The 18,620-nt window shown below is 30.4% G+C and overlaps 1 long non-coding RNA gene and 1 pseudogene across 1 annotated transcript; both read left to right on the plus strand.

Annotated features, from left to right (window-relative positions):
- Positions 1-811: 811 nt before the first annotated feature.
- LOC105629448 (uncharacterized) lies at positions 812-7,260 on the plus strand (annotated as a pseudogene).
- A 6,999-nt stretch (positions 7,261-14,259) lies between these two features.
- On the plus strand, positions 14,260-16,368 carry LOC149498372 (uncharacterized). Its single transcript, XR_016319391.1, has 3 exons — positions 14,260-14,461; positions 14,592-14,661; positions 16,170-16,368. It is a non-coding gene; the product is annotated as an uncharacterized LOC149498372 (long non-coding RNA).
- The last annotated feature ends 2,252 nt before the right edge of the window (positions 16,369-18,620 follow it).

Here is an 18,620-nt window from a genome sequence, read left to right on the forward strand (position 1 = left end):
ATTAAATGGGGTCAAAATCAAGGTGAAGTTACTGGTAAATTTTCCAGCAAAACCTGTTTCAGTAAAAACTCAATATTTACTCCATTTATTCATTTCATCCCATGCTTTCTCACCATTTTCAGTCCTCTCACTCAACATTAAGCAACATATCTTCTCATTATCAACACACCACACAAATTCTCATGCAAGGAAATTAATTAAACTAAAAGAGATAGCACACCTTCACTCCAAAAAGCTTGAGCACTTCTTTTTAGCTTCCTTCTACCTTTGGCTCACCTCTCCTATACATAAGAATTCTTATGAATCATCTAAAAATATCACCAAATGATTCAATTATGAAATTCAAGAAGGTTTACTTACTTGGATTGAATAGAAGTTGAAGTTAAGGCTTAACTACCATTAAAATCTTCACTATCATGAAAATTGATGGAGAAAGGAAGGTGAAGGAGGAAAGTAGAGGAAGAAGATGAAGATAAAGATGAAGAAGAGAAAATGAAATGGAAGTCTCGGGTACATCTCCAAAATATCAATGATTTTTATGTGAAAATTACCAAATGGTACCTCAAGTCTCAATATGTTACAACTTAATACCTAAGCTTTATATTTTAGTGCAAGTCAGTCCTAATCCTTATACTTTGATCTTTTTGCTTCCTTCAAGTAAGTTCACTTCTTTTCATTATTTCAGTTACATCCCATTCTACCCACTCTAGACTCTAATGGCTCGAACCGGATTTTGAATCAGCCCGACTCGACTCTAAGCAACGACTCGATTCAGTAGGATGTCACAACTTACTATTTCAGACATAGAAAAATGGGACGTTACATAGCCGGTATCCAAATATCTATCCATGTATCCTACCCGTATCCATTATGAGTAGTAATTTCACTACTTGTATAATTAACCCTTCTAAAATTTTTAAATTACATTTTATCAGTTGACTGGATATATTTATAAAACTTATTTTTTAAATAAAAAATATATATAATTAAGCATTTCAAAATTTTAAATATTATAAATTTATTTTTGATAAATATATATGATGAGGAGTCATTTGAAAATTTTTTATGCTTTATTTTTTAAATATTTGATTCCATTTTAATTACAATTTAAAATATTTTATTTCGGAGAGAAATAGAAAAAGAAAAAATATTTTTATTAATATTAATTTTTCTCTATATTCGTATAATTTTGATTATATATATTTTTTGAAAAATAAATTTTCAAATAAGATATACATAATATTTTATTTAGGAGAGAGATAAAAAAAGAAAAAAAAGTATATTATTTTATTAATATTTTTTCTTCATGTTTGTATGGTTTGATTGATTATATTTTTTAAAAAGAAAATTCAAATTGAAAACACATTACGCCTTTCAAAATTTTGAAATTATATTCTATTAGTTGATTAGATATATTTATAAAACTTTTTATTTTTAATAAATTTTATGATGAGGACACATTTAAGCATTTTTCTATTTTATTTTTTAAATATTTAATTTGATTTTAATTATAATTTAAAATATTTGATTTTGGAGAGAATTAAAAGAAGAAAAGGAGTTTTCTTTCTATTAATATTCTTTTTTTCTTTATATTTATAAGATTTGATTGGATATTTTTTAAAAAATAAATATTCAAATAAATATATATAATATTTTATTTAGGAAGAGAGATAAAAAAATTTTAAAAATATATTATTTTTATTGATATTTTTTCTTTTTATTTATATGATTTAATGGATATATTCTTTTTAAAAAATGTAAGATATACATAATTAAATCTTTCAAAATTTTTAAATTTGTACTGTTAAAAATTTATTTGAAGCAGAATGAATCGTGTGTGGGATTGGCGAATAGTTTAGAATTTTAATTTTTTTTAAATATATATAGTGTTTGGTTGATATATTTATAAATCTATATATATTAAAACTTTTTTGTTCGATGAGTGCTGCAAAAGAGTTTTATTCTTGGTAATAATTTTTTAATTTTTTTTTTCGTTATTGGATAATTTGTAACTATTATTATTTTAATTTATTAAGAGATTCAATAAATAAATGACCTCTTGATGATTAAGCATTTTTAATTTTTTTGATATTTTTTTTCTCTTATATCCTAAATCTATTTGAAAGAAAATAATGATTAGAAAATTAGAAAAAAACTAGAACTATATATATTTCTATTTTGGGTCACTTTTTAAGAATTTGTGTATATGTGCATAAAAATACTGCTACTGTGACCGAAATGATTATCGTTATCAGTTCAGTTTGAGACCACTTTATTATATAAAAAGAAAATTAAGTATATAAGAAATAGAATTACAAATAACTTGTATGGCAAAGTATAAATTAACCACTTATATTTATTTTAATTTAAATAAAAACTTATATTTTAATATTATGTAGATCAAAAATTAAAAGAGTACAAAAATGAATAAATAACGAGCATAGTCAACGTGTAACACACGTCATAAAAAAGACTAGTTATGATAAAAAGAATGTTGTTGATTGATTAATAGAGTGATGTTTGACAAGTTTAACTTGAATTCTTTCTAATCTTTTATCCCTACCGGTCTTTCACTATAATCCTAATCCTATCTATACTATATAATAAAAAGGAATAGGGAGGGAAATATTAGATTGACAAAACATACTCCTTACTAGATCTATACATCGACAAAAATAGCTTTAATACTTTTTAATTTTTATTGGTTGAAAAAATAAAAGTAATTTAATTGGATTAATTATATCAGTTTTCTATCTAAATTCAAATTCTATTGGCTATAAAATAAAATGACTATTATCGCAAAAGATTATAGTTATATGTTTTAATTTAGTAAGTTATTGTGTAGCGAGAAAATTACTTTAATCACAATTTTTGAACAGAATATTAACTATGCATACATAAGTTAATATTATATGTAAAATTATATATAACTATACTAATATTAACGTAATTGTTTGAAGAAATGTAAAGAATTGTATCTTAAATTTTGACAAAGGTAAAAAATTTTATTAAATCTAACACACCTTAAATGATAAATATTGATATTATATATCATAGTTATCATTAAACGTACCTGATATTAATAAAGTTATACTCTCTATATTTTCCTTTGATTTTTTTAAATAAATTGTGATTATCTTCGCTGTATTTTTTATATTTCTATATCTATAAAACTATAATTAACATAATAAAATAAAAGATAATTTTTACTGTACTAATTATCGTTATTGGTGCTTATAATTTTTTAAAAAGTATATTGATTTAATTATTTTTTCTAACTTTTATTTTTATTGATCTTTTAAAGTGTCAATTATTATAATTTATGCTTATACTTTTTTTTACTAGTTTTTTTTGACGTATTTGTACTCGTTAATTAATTTTTTATCTTTATATTATATAATATTATTAATTTTAATATCGTTATTTTTACATATTAATTAATTTTTTATTTTTATATTATATAATATTATTTTTCAAAATCTGATAATTATCATAATTTCTTATTTATTATTTGTATTTTTTTTAATAAATTCTTTTGATGTATTAATTGAATGTCTTTTAAATTTTTATATGTATTAAACATACATTTTTTATTATATGTTATTTATTGTTCTCACTTGTAGTTAGGTATTTCGTACAACCACTATCTTGCAATTGTACAAATTTATTAATGTATAAAAACATTATCCATCTCGTTGTTCCTTTTGATGTGTCCTCTAAAATAAATGAATACAAGTCCGCAAATTTTTATATTTAACGACTCGCAAAAGTTAAAATGTTACCCTTTTGTTGTACCTTTAGGATAACACTCTAATACTCTTTTTTTTTTTTTTTTTTTTTTTTTTTGGGAGCATGAATAGAAGTATCATTCTGTCAAACATAGTTTGATTTTTCATATTGTTGTTGTCTCCAACAAGATTATTAAAACAATCAAATAATAAATATTATAATATATTTCTTATTAAATAATAATAATTATATTTTTTTAGATAAATTACTCATAGAAAATAATTATAACCTATCAAATTAAAGATTTATTAAAAATAATAATCAAACATATTATATTTTGTCATATTTAATTTAATTATCTTTATTTTTTGACCAATAAAATTAAAATCCTTAAAGATGTTATATTTTTATCATATTTAATATATACTTTATTTTAGTGTATAATAAATTTTTTATTTTATCCAATAGAATTTAGATTCAAATAAGCAATTAATATAACTAATCAAAACTAAATTATCTTTATTTTTTTCCAAACTATAAATTTAAAATTATTAAAGATATTATATTTTTACTATATTTACTATATGCCTTATATAGTATATAATATAATTTCTTATTTAATATACCTTATAGTACATAATATAATTTTTTATTTTATTCAATAAAATAAAATAACTTTTGCTGTCATTCGGGTATGGTCTGATTGGTTTTTCTACCTCTCGTAAAAAATATAAAAAGTGAGAGGTCTTGAGTTCGAGTCCTCTCCACCACAAAGACTATCGTCAATTTAGTGAATATTATTCAAAGGGGAGGACTGCTCTCTGCTGTGTAGTATACAATGTTATTTCGGCTCATTTAGTTATTAAATTAACAAAATAGGAACTATGAAAAGTAGAGTTTATAAAGAAAAGGAGAAAAAGAAAGCTAAAGAGGAACTATGAATTCTCTTTCCAAGTAAGCATGTTAAGCTAAAATCAGAATTATGATATTAGCATTAGGTACTGCTCTTGCGAATCTAATCCCATAAACTGCTCCTCTTTTATTATCTATTGAGGTACAGTTTCTTTATATCTAACTTTATGCATCGTTCATGTTTTGTTCTTTTGGCACCAATTGTGAGCTCAATACCCCTCATTGGAAATAAAATATATAAATAAAAATTATTTTATTAATTTACAAATATAGAGAATTAAAACATAAAATGAATATATAATTAACAATACATATAGCGCTAAAGGCTAGAGATTATGATATCAATTCATAGAATGATGTTATACTTACCGCAAGAAAAATGTATAATTGCAAACTCAATAATTCTAAATTAGTAAGAGCTTGATGTAATAATTTTTCATAATTTTTCATATATATAGTTGTATGATATAAGACAAATTCTAGATTAGAATGAGATTAAATTTATAATATTAATATAATATATTTCCCTTTGTTTCTCACTAACCAAATAAATTTTATAAAAATTTTTTAATATAATTTTTCTGTTATACGATAGTTTGTAAATTTTCATTAACCAAATAAATTTTATAAATTTTTTTAAATATAATTTCTTTGTTATAGGATATAGTTTTTTTTTTTTTTTTTTTTGCATCTTTGTTATAGGATATAGTTTGTAAAATGAGATACTTATTTTTCTTTATATATTAATTTTACATATAGCAATCGTTAGTTAAATTCAGCTAACCAATTGAATTGAAATTTTTAAATAATAATATTTTATTTTATTTTATTTTTTAACTAAATTAAAATGGAAATAAACTGAACAATTTCTTATTTAGAATTAGATTAAACTTCCTAATAGAATTCATATTCAAATAGGAAATTAACATGAGCAATCACAATTAAACTACCTTTATTTTTCAACAAATAAAATTTTTAACCAACGAATGATATTTTTCTCAATTCATAAATTTAACAGGGGCGTTTTAGTAACTCAACGTTCCTCATTCACACTTTTATACGTGTACTCATTATACATATTTGTGATTTAATTTTTTTATAAATAATATATTAAAAAGTACAAAAATTAATCAAATAAAAGAAAATTATAAGCATAAATTATACACTTATAAAAGATAAATTTATTAGAAAAAAACAAATTAAAATTTCTATTCAATTATTAATCTGTTCCAACTTTAGTCAGGGAAGAGTTCTTTATTTTTTTAACCAATAAATTTAAAATCTGTATTTAATTGGAAGACTTATTTTCTTTAATAATAATAATAATAATAATAATAATAATAATAATGATAATAAAAGAAAACCAAGAGATATTATAATTGTTGTACCCTACAAGTAGCTACGTGTGAATTGGCAAATTTTTATTAATTGATTCCTAAGAAAATCTTAAAATTTTTACTAATAATAAAATAGGTAATATATATATATATATATATATATATATGATCAATATTAACATAACTAATCAAAAGTATACTTTCTTTATTATTTATTTATTATTAGATTAAACTTACTAATAGAATTTACATTCAAATAGGAAATTAACATGACTAATCAAAATTAAAATATCTTTAAAAAATTTCTAATTAGAATAAGACTAAATTACCCTTAATAATATTTTTAATCATCCATTAAAATTAAAAGTTTATATGGGCATTTTAGAGAGCCAATGTTCCTCTCATTCATATTTTTATATGTATAATAGATAAATTTGATTAATTTTTCTACTTTTGTAATATATTGTACGTAAAATACGTATATCATGGATATGTAAAACAAGTGCACCTACAACACACCATCCAAATTTTCAGTTCTTTCTCTCACCCTTTAAATATTCAATCTCTTGCATTCGTTTTTCCCTTTCTTTTCCTCGGACAACTCTCTCTCTCTCTCTCTCTCTCTCTCTCTCTCTCTGAAAAGGACAGAGAGTGACAAATTAACCCATGGAAATTGACCACTTAAAAGTCCGCAATGGAAGATCAGATGGAGATAATAACGATGATGATGATGGATAACCTTCCTGAGTTCTACACTCCGTATAACGATATTACTGATTTAGCTTGCCCCGTTGAGTTTCCTGGTGCAACTACTAACACTCACTACATTAATGGTGTTAATGCTATTCCACATTTTATCGATAACCCACAAATTGTAAATTCAAATTCGCCTCCTTTTGTAACTCTACCTTCTAATATGCCATTTACTAGCAATACTAACTCCACTACAATTCACGAAGAATCACACCAACCTCATTTCCTGTCAAATACACTGCCTACGGCCAATCGAGAGGTGTTGGAGAATTTCCCACAATGAGTTCTTCTTATTCTACACAATCCCAGAAGAGGAATTCAATGGCAGCAATGAGAGAGATGATATTTTGAATTGCAGCCATGCAATCAATTCATATAGACCTAGAATTTACAAAACCGCCAAAGCATATAAATGAAAGATATCGTAAGATCCTCAAAGTGTAGGAGTGCGACATAGAAGGGAAGGATAAGCGAGCTGATAAGAATTCTTCAAAGACTAGTTTTATGCAAGAAAAGCATTTATAAGTAGTTGGTTCATATATATTTAGTGTTTTTAAAACCGGACCGTTAGTGAACCAGCACATTGACTGGCCGCAATTGCACCGCGTCAACTCGGTTCAATTGAATTTTTCTTTTTTAATAATTATTTATGTAAAAATTTTGTTTGACTAACAGTTGGAGAAAAAAGATGAATTGCCTAGAAAATTCTCATTTAAAAAATTAAACAAAAAGAGTTTTTATAGATTTTATTGTAAATAATCTTGACTATTTCTAAATTTAGCTTGTTAACTCAGTTAACAATAATCAAAAAGTTTAGTATAATAATATTAGATATTATTATTTGAAATAAAGGTTAATTTGATTCTTGAATTTGTTTAGCAAGATCAAAATGTTAGATTTGACATTTTAGGCCAATTTAACCCTTAAAGTTTATAAAATGATTAAAAATATCCGATTTCATTTTTTAGGTCAATTTAACCCTTCAATTTGTTTTGATTTTTATAAATTAATAATTGATTTAATTTAACGTGATTGATTTTTTTCCCTTTTTTATCCCTTTTTATCCTACACTAAGAACACCTAGATCAAACTTTTTCAATACTTACGAGTATAAATTTAAAATTCATAAAAATATAATTTCTTGTAATATAATAAATTTATAAATATGTATTATAACTTTAATTTATTCGACATGAAAAATGCATAGATTTTATAAGCGATAACATAGTAATAGAGGTTAATTTTAAAATGTTCAAATTAATACATATTTATAAAATCAAAATCATCAATCAAAGTAAAAAGAGATACAATACTTCATAATCATTTTTCGATATTTTATAATTAATTATTTTTTTAATAAATTAGTCAGTTCGATCCCAACTACAATTTTAATAAATGTCTATATAACAATTTTCACATTGTAAGTACAATGAAGAATTAGAGGTTAAATTGATTCAAAATGTCAAATATGATTTTTTTAATCATAATGATTTTCACATTATAATTACTATGAAGAATTAGAGGTTAAATTGGTTCAAAATGTCAAATATGATGTTTTTAATCATTTTAAATAAGTTCAGAGGTTAAATTAGCCTAAAAGGTGAAATTAGATCTTTTTTTAATCATTTTCTACAAGTTCAAGGGCTAAATTGGCCAGAAAGGTCAAGTCTGACCTTTTTTATCTTGCTAAATAAGTTCAGGGATGAGATTGGCCTTATTCTATTATTATTTTCATAATATTTCATAAAAAAATTAATATAAATTAAAATTTAATTAACCACAATATAAATTAAAGAATATAAAATAGTTGTGAATACATTCTCAAGAAGAACAATAAAACTTATACTGATATTAATGACATTAATTGGCATTTTAATAGCTCCTAAATTCACTTCCAGTATGATAGTTTGTTCAATCAATAACTTGTAATTATGTTGCCAATGTGTCAATGATGCTGAAATTGCTTTCATGCATAAATTGTGTAAATATGAGTTGTCAATGTATTGAATAGTATTGAATTGATTGAATGAAAATTCAAAATATAACACAGATTCATTTTCTCTCTTTCTCACATTTTTTTTATCTCTCTCTCTCCATAACTGCTTATTTTTTCTTAAGAGGATAAAAACTACACGAACAGCTAATAGCTAAACGTCACTAAAACAGCTAACAGCTATTGAAGTAACTAATTTTGTCAGACAGATCCTAGACTTATTTTCCCTTTATAACTGTCACGACCCGATTCCATGGGCCGGACCGGCACTAGGGCCCAGGCAAGCTTAAGGTCCTCGAGGCCCGTATTAAGCCTGAAACACTAAAAATTTACTATCTCAATATAATTTTAAACATCCAGCCCATATTTATAGGAAAATAAACCTCAAGATTTTATTTATATCTCGGCCCAAATTTATCAACTACCACATTCCACAGTTCGGATCCAATTAACAATACATCACATTTTTAATATGGGCTCACGGAATAATTTCGTCTATGATAATACACGACTAAATGTAAGTAAATTCTACAACTCCGGAGTCACTAACTATTTGGTATACATAGCTTTTTATACATATAATTACATAGTAAAATAATTATGAAACTGGGAAAATTTTTTTCTAGCCCTGCGGCAAAGGAACATAACTTAACCGAATTAAAGAGAAACTCACTTCCTAAAAAATTAAACAAGATATGTGAGCCTTCTGAGAAGTAATACCTATTGCACAGTACACGCATTCACACAAATGAATAAATATATCAATCTAGTCATCCGACTAGTTATATGCTCAAGCAGTCAGTCACACAAATGACATATCATCAGCACCCACAATCATTAACATCTTCATGTAATCACATCACGTGGAAATTAGTCAGTGGCGTCACCGAAACCCCGATGAGCCGTCCTCCCACATGGCTCATCCACTCACATGTGCACCAGGGAGCCGATCCCCCATACTGGCCGACCGGTCTAATCCTCACTTGACCAGCCCTCTCATTTTTTTTTCCATTCTCTTTATATATATATATATATATATATATATATATATATACCAACAGGAGGCAACTCGGTTGTCTCCATCCAATCTAGATCATCAGGCGCACACAACAGGAGGCCACCCTGCGGGCTGCGATCAAATCTAGATTTTCAGGTGCGCAACAACAAGCGGCCATCCTGTGGTTAACAGTAACGGTAACGGTAAAACTAAGTGCACACGGAGGCGCCGATCTCCCATTTACCCGGCTAACGGTAATGGATCCATATAACAGTAACGGTAATCAGGATCCTTATAACGGTAACGGTCTCACAAACCCATGGTGACCTACTTCATCCCAATTCCACACAAACAAAGCATAGCATTATCACAACACAATTAATCAAACATTGCAATCAAATGCAGACATATTAATCAATTAAACATCGTAATGCAATGCACAATTAAACATCCAAAATCAATGCAAATAAATAAATAAATAAATAGTATTAACAATAAACAATGATAATAAAATAAAATAAATAACAATAATAACAAAAAATAATGAAAATAAATAAATAATTAAATAATTAAATGAATAATAAAGATAATAAATAATCAAAGCACTCTATTTATTATGTATTAAGTTATAGAATTAATCTAAATAAACTTATTAATTATGTCATTAATTAAAACTAGTCTAGGTTTTATTGAAATTTCGGCAGCACCTTCCCTAAAATTTGACTAAACCACAATTCAACAATATAATATCTAAGCCCATCCGTCGGGCAATTCAAATCAACTCATCCCGTTCGCCATAACCTTATTTATCAATTATTCGATCAATCAATTCACATAGCCCATCCATCGGGTAATCAATTCAACCATCCCATCCGCTTCAACCTACATGTATCATCCATCAAACTCACATATATACACTTAATAGTTCCAAATTAATTAATTAACAAACTATATTAACCTCCAAGCATGATTCAATGATATTATTAATTACCCTATAACTGTTTACTTGTCTAAGCCTTAAATTATAACTTCTCCTAACAATATTTATCCAAATTCCTAAATTAGCTTACATCAATATTATACCGACTGATTCTTAGCAAAATTATACTTGATTGATTAATCATTCAAATTCAATTTAATTAACTAATAATTATTAAGTTTATAATTTATACCGAAAATGGAGAAATTGGTCTTAGAACGTACCAATTGAGAATCGGGCAATGATTCCATGATCAGCGCGAAGAGAAGAGAATTCTGTCTCTCGGGGCCTCGCCGGAGTGTCGCCGGCCGGTCACCGGACCGCCACCGCCAGCCGCCGTGCACGGTGCTCGAAAAGTCGCGGATGCCCAGAAATTTACAACGATCACACCATTCGACTCAAAAAGTTGCAAGGAGTTCAAATCCGTCATTTATTTATGGGTTTAGTGAGCCAATCGATTGGAATCGCGCTTGGCAGCCATTGTACCTCCACCTTCAATGGTGTCTTCGTAGAACCGAGCCAAACGTCGATCTTCGTGGAGGGGAAAGTGTTCGTAAGTCGTCTAAGGGCCATTCTAGCCCAATCTCCTCACTCACAGCGATCGAAAACAATGGAAAGTCGCCTGAGATCAAAGAGCATGACTGTCGGAGGAGACGACCTTGATTCGCGTCGCTGGAGGTCTGATCGGATCGAGGGAAGGTTGGAACCGTGCCCAGCATCACCAAAGGAACCGATCGCCACCTCCATCTTGCTGAACAGTGGCCGGAAACGAGAAGGAGAGGGAGGAGGAGGGGCTGTCGCACGCGAGGAAGAAGAAGGAGAAGAAGAAAGAAAAGAGAAAGAAAAGACGGTTCTAGAGAACTCTAGGTCATTCCGGTTCGATTCGAACCGGTTTGATTCAATTCAGTGATTTAGCTCGATTTTTATTTTGTTATCTGGTTTTTCACTTGGTTTTTAGGTTATTCGCGTGGTTTTCGAAAATCAATTTGATTTCTGGGTCCGGTTCGATTTATTTTTAATTCTTTTACTAAGGTTCCTTAACTTTTTCTCCATTTACTCAATAATAATAAAAATATTAATAGTAATGATATTTGATTTTAGGATAATTAATTTATATATATTCATAATAGATTAAATTGCTAGAGTTTCATATTATTTCTTCAAAATTTTAACTGTTCTCAAATCGAAAATTCCGATGATATATTTGGGTTTAGGCCCAACTCGCAAACTTGGGCTCGAATTGAGATTTTATTATACTTGCAGCCCACACGATCAAAATTTCTGATTTTTGATTTAATAAAAATTCCAAGGTTTCGAAAATAAAAATTCGGGGTGTTTCAATCTCCCCCCCTTAAGACAATTCGTCCTCGAATTGGAATCTAGTAGGAGAGAGTAAGAATGGACACATAGGGAATTTCAAAGTCATAAGAAATTACTTCCAATACCAAGGAGACAGCTCAAGAGTGGATAATATGAACCGAGGAAAGAAAAGGGTCAAGTATTCTAATTGTATTTCTATCGTCAACCATCCTATTTAGTGCCACCTGGCTAAAGTTTACAAGAAACTTAAGCTTATTATCTAAATCTCCAACTACTATCTTCAGACAGCTACTGAAATTTTTAGAAAATCTTTCTTTGAATTAAGTCTTATAATAAAACCGGGTTTATCAAGAAAATACATAATATATATTTCTCAAGATTATATAATTTCATTTGAAAATTTAAATATTATTAGGCATTTCTTCATAAAAACCAAACATATATTTTACAAAAAGCAAAACAATTGAAATTTGATTTATTTATGGTAATAAGAATTAACTCACATAATTACTAGAACTCCTCTCGATCAAAAATTGGAAAACTTATTACTTAAAGGTAAAATTTCAAGAAAAAATTTCCTTTGTAACTCCCGTTGTCTATAGTATCACAGGGCAACTCGAACTCACACTCTCTCAGTTCTTATCTACACAAGTTCTATTTTCCCCTATAATATTCTTTCCTTATGTTAGTGTAGCTATTAGACAGCTCTTGATTCACCGCACCCCTTAACTATCTCAATCATTTAAAAGTTTTGACCCTTTCCAGCGCTTATTCCTTATGTCACCTTAATACTTATCACTAAAATTAAATTTCATAACAATGCCTTTTAACGGTCCTTGTTTCGGTTCATGATCTTGACTCCCTTTTTTGGTAACCTTTTACTCTATTTGAGTTACTAATTAACATACCTTAAAGATATTAGAATACTCTCAACAATTATTTCATCTACTCTTTCCCCTTTTCATACTACTTATCATTGTAATTCATGAGTTATTTACTATCAGCATCTCATCCTAACATTATTATTTATCCTACATACTCTCTTATTAATTATTTCATCCACTTGGTTTCTTTTGTACTACTAATCATCATTATTCATGATTTATCTACTCACCAACATTTTAACCTAACCTTTATTGCTTGCCTTAAATATTCACCTTCTACCTAATTCTCATCAGTACTAATAAAATTCCTTAAGTCCCAAGGTAATGCTACTTTACCATCCAAATATCACATCAAATCAATCTCATCAACTCCTTAGAGTCTGATTTACATATACTATTAACTACTTTACTCTTTTGTCCATATGCTCCTAGATTACAATTTCAAACCATAGTGCTAACATTTTAATTAGTCTCATTTAACTAAGTATTAGGTACCATAAGTGGAACTATTTAACTTAAAATTAGCATCTATCTATTACTCACTTATATCAAATTTTGATTCAATTTACCTGTCTCACCTATCTAAGACTAATCAACCTTTTTCAAGCCTCATCATGTTCTATTCCTCTAATTTTTATCTACCACATGCTCCTAACATATATTACAACTTGTTATATATATCATTTCTATACCCTTAAATCATTCAAGTCCATTCCTAATGTTATTTCTTCCATTTATTACATTATACAATCATGTACTCCAAATCTAATCGCCACTTAACTTCTATACCAAAATCGGCTACCCGACATTTCCAGCATTCATGTTCTCAACTTGACTACTAACTGTCTACTTACTTATTATTATCACCACCAGTCTTATTTTTCTTTCAAATTTTACTTGTAACGCCCTATTTTTTTCTGTGTTGAAATAGTAGTTTATCTGTCTGTGAATAGTACTATCGGTCCGGGAGTCGGTATTATTTTGGTCTAGAAAAATTATTATATATAGGTAATAGGTTCTATCACATTTTTGGAGCATGCATGCATGGTTTTTATGGGTAGAAAGTAAGTAATGAATATTTTTGGAGAATTTTAGAGAATTAGTGCGTAGTGACTTAAGGTGTGATATTAATGAAGGAAATTAGAGGCAATAGTTGTGTGGATGAAATTTGAAATGGTGTTAGATTAATTAAGGAACTTCAAAGAATTATTTTTATGGAGTAAATTTGAGAATTTTGTTGTGTTACATAATATTTTGAAGGAATTTAATTTGGAGAATATTTGTAGCCATTAGATTAGATTTACATTCAATCCTAGCCATCCAATTTTTATGGAGTAAATCATTATCTCCTCCATTAATTGGGCAACACTATCCTTCTTCTTCTTTTCCTACGTCTTCTTCTTCTTCTTCTTCTTCTTCTTCTTCTTCAATTTTTCCTTAGTAAACACATCAAAATCACCCATACAACTTGAGTTAATTAAGACATATTAGAGATTGAAGCTAGAGAAGTAATATTTGGTGACTAATTTCAAGGAATTTGGTGATTTTTCCTACTTGGTAAGTGATTTTAGGATAAGGTATTTATGTTGGGGTTTAGAGTTTTCTTTAGCATATACATGCTAAATCATGCTCCACTTCTTCTTTTGTTTGTGTTTTCTTTGTTTGATTTTGAGTGTCTTACATGTAGAGGGTGGAGAGCCTTCCACCAAGGATAAGGGCAAGACCAAAGCTTGAGCTTGTTAAAGCTTGGTTTGAAGGTTAGTGCAATTATACTTTCACTTGTTTAAGTTGTTTTTACATGGTTAGGCTTTTGAATGAATTTTGGGAATTTTGTATGTATTGGTTAACTTGCTGAATTCATGTTAGATATGTTCTGCCGTGAGATTAGAACTCATTTTCGACCCCTTTATACTCCCCATCTGTTTCTGACTTCTTCATGAAAGTTGCAGCTCTATTTCTTAGCTTTCCAAAACATATTTTTATGTCTAATTCCAGTACTTGTAGCTCAACTTATGATTTAAATACCAAAACTGGTTCTGTTATGGTGTCTTACCAGTATATCCGAAATCATTGTCCATTTTGACCACATAAATGGCCAAATAACGTCTTATGTTCTTCATAAAAGTTTTAGCTTTACTTCTTGTCTTTCCAACCCATCTTCTTGTGTCCAATTTGACGATACATAGCTCAACTTATGGCTAAAACACCCAAACTGACTCTGTTGTGACAGGCTCCAGGTATTACTCAATTGAGTGCCCATTTTGACCACTATAATGACATTAGTAGGTTCTGAGTTATTCATAAAAGTTGTTTCCCTGTGTCTTGAGAATTCTCTCGTTCTGGATTGGTTTCATTTGAGTGTTTGGTGAAGTAGGAATTCAAGAAACATTAGACTTGGTTCTGCTGAATCAGGTCTGATCTGTTGGTCTATGTTCTGAGCTTTTGTTTGCTATCTTACTCTTTGATCTGGGCTGTGGTCCCTTCTGAACATTTGTAGCATTTTGGCTTAGCTTTCTAATGAATCTAATTTCATTCAATTTGGAGACCCATAACTCAAATTATGTGTTAAAAACCCAGCAAAGGTCAAGTTTATAACAATGCTGAAAAGTTCTTGATTTATGTACTTTTATATTATATTAAGTATATATACATTTATAGTGTTTTGAGTAAAATATTTGAACTGATGAGTACTAAATGAAGAGGTTTTGATTAAGAATTATTGCTTTTGTGAAAGAATGCTTTTGATTTAGGCTCTACTATGCATGATTGAGACGTAGTATGATGAGATGGATTTTCTTATTGTGAAGCTATGATCATATGCTAGGGTTATCAACCCTTATAAATAGGCGGACGCGCTTATTTGTGTGATGGGGTGGTGCTTTCATAGGCCACGGTGGTGCTTTCATAGGCCACGATTGTGTGATGGGGGTGGTGCTTTCATAGGCCACGGTGGTGCTTTCATAGGCCACGAGTATGTGATGGGGGTGGCGCTAACATAGGCCACGATCAAATCTGCTTATGTTCATTCTGTATGAGTATGAGCCTTAACGAAAAATGAAATTTTATTGTTGCTATAAAAGAATGAAGACATATTTGTATTTATAATCTTCTCATTGCTTTCAAAGTATTTGAATTAAATGAATGCGATTTCGGTATTTATATAGTTGAGTAATTTAAGTTTTGCCTTGGCTATTGTTAATTAAATTGTTGGTTATTGAGCACCACTGAGTCTTCCACTCAGCGCGTTGATTTTTATCACGCGCAGGTTAGGAGCGGAGGGTGTTCTTCAAGACCAGAGGACGAGCATCAGAGTAGATATCACATCTTGGGTAGGATATTTTGTAAATGGTGATTTTTGGCATGTATATAAATATTGTGTTGTGAACGTTGGATATAATAAGTTTGTCATGTATTAAGAGTTATGATTATTTAAAGAAATAACACCTTATTATATTTTTGGTGTATGATGATTAGAGATTCCTTGAAAAGAATGTGTTTCGAATATTATGCGTATATTGATGGATATTTAGAAGTGCTTGTAGTATGTTGTTGAATTGGAGGTTTGGGGGTTTAAGAAAAAATTGGAAGTGTGTATATTTTCTTTGTGTGGCAAGTAAATTTTTAGGGGAAACTCTTGTGAAATTTTCGTAGGAATTTTCTTAAACATTATTTTTGTAAAAAAAAATAAAAATTAATAATACAAAAAAAACTGGTAATTACTTGCCTCCTTATGAAAATTTAACCACTTCTAATTTGTGATCTAGCTTTTATAGTGACATAAGATGGTGCTCCGGCACCGATTGTGGCATCCACCGTCTGGTTCTCTGAGATTGGTCTGTGGGTGTTACAATTTTTGGTATCAGAGCATAGGTTTAGACAATTCTAGGAGATATGATTTGGTATGAGAGTTTATCCACTTTGGAGTAATGATATAAGTGATTTAAGTTAAATACATGCCATATTAGTCTGTTGTGGGAATTTCTCTCTGATGCGACTCCGCTGGTCTTTGTAGGTGTTTAGTGATGTCTCAGAACTTGCCGGATGAGGAGGTGGATAGTTATGCCCCTCCAGAGGGTGCTATGGTAGAGGGTGATATGCCAGCTGGTGGTGTCGCTGGTGGCATTCTGGGTTCCGATGCAGTGCGTGCCTCGGTTGTAGGGCAGGCTACTATGGGTCCTGCGGGGCCTAATCAGGGTGATTTGGTACAACAGTTGGTAGCTGCATTGAGGCAAGCTGCGGGAGCTGTTCCCCAGACTCCAGTCGCACCAGCCCCTGTTCCAGTTCATACCCCGGTAGAGAGACTGAGGAAGTATCGTGTTGAGGATTTTATGGGTCGGAGAGATGATGATCCTTCTGCAGCAGAATTTTGGCTCCAAGCTACAGAGAGGGTTTTGGACCAGATGCAGTGTACTCCTGCAGATAGATTGATTTGTGCTGTTTCCTTGCTAAAGGAAGAGGCTTACCTATGGTGGGAGTCTATGGTGAAGACAGCAAAAGCTGAGGATGTTACTTGGGATTTCTTTCTCTCTGCTTTTCGGGAGAAATATGTAGGGGAGTTATACACGGATCAGAGGATAGCAGAGTTCCTTGAGCTTAGACAGGGACGGATGACTATCTCCGAGTATGAGCGAGAGTTTCTGCGGTTGAGTAGGTATGCTTGTAAGTTGGTCCCTACTGAGGCAGATCGGTGTAAGCGGTTTCGGAAGGGGTTACTGGATGAGTATAGGATGCACTTGACATCCCAGCCCCACACTACATTAGCTGGTTTAGTGAAGGCTGCTACAGAGCTTGAGCTTATTCGGAATGAGAGACAGGCTAGAGGTCAGAGGGCCCAGCAGAGTAGTCAGTATAAGAGATTTCAGAGTGCTACATCTGGACAGACTTTAGGGGTCCAGTCTAGTAGCAAGAGATTTAGAGGCGGACCGCAGATGGGGGTCAGACCAGGTCAGACAATTGGTCGGGGTATATATACGAGACCAGCTCCTCCGGCTTCATCTGTTGCTAGTGGTGGAGGTACTGCAGGGTTAGGTCTACCGATTTGCATTCACTGTGGCAGGAGACATGTGGGAGTGTGTTGGGGCATTAAACCTTGCTTTCGATGTGGATCCACTGAGCATATGATCAGGGATTGTCCTATGACAGTGACTAGTCCAACTCACCAGGTTGGGAGGCCAGCTCCCTATGGTCAGAGAGGCAGAGGTAGAGGCCGTAGTGAGGGCTCTGGTACGAGGAGTGAGAGACCAGTTTCTGAGACTGTGGAGAGACCCGAGGCTAGAGCACAGGCGAGGGCTTATGCCATCAGGACCAGGGAGCAGCGGGATGCACCGGATGTCATCGCAGGTACCTTCTCTATCTTTGACACTTTTGTACTTGCTTTGATTGATCCGGGCTCCACGCATTCATACATATGCATCCCTGTGGGTAGATTGGGTAGTATGCATGCTGATACATTAGAGCACAGCGTTGAGGTAACGAGCCCTTTGGGTCAAAGTGTAGTAGTTAATCGGGTGTATAGAGATTGCCCTTTAGTCATTCATGAGTATGTATTTCTAGGTGATTTGATAGAGTTGCCTTTTCAGGAGTATGATGTGATATTGGGTATGGATTGGCTGTCTAGACATGGGGTCATTGTTGATTGTAGACTTAAGAGGATTACACTCCAGACTTCATCTGGTGAGGAGATTATAGTTACGGGTGAGAGGTCGGATTACCTCTC

Source organism: Jatropha curcas, chromosome 2 (genome assembly GCF_041381405.1).
Source record: "Jatropha curcas cultivar XTBG-Jc1 chromosome 2, XTBG_Jcur_1.0, whole genome shotgun sequence".
Taxonomy (NCBI): Eukaryota; Viridiplantae; Streptophyta; class Magnoliopsida; order Malpighiales; family Euphorbiaceae; genus Jatropha; species Jatropha curcas.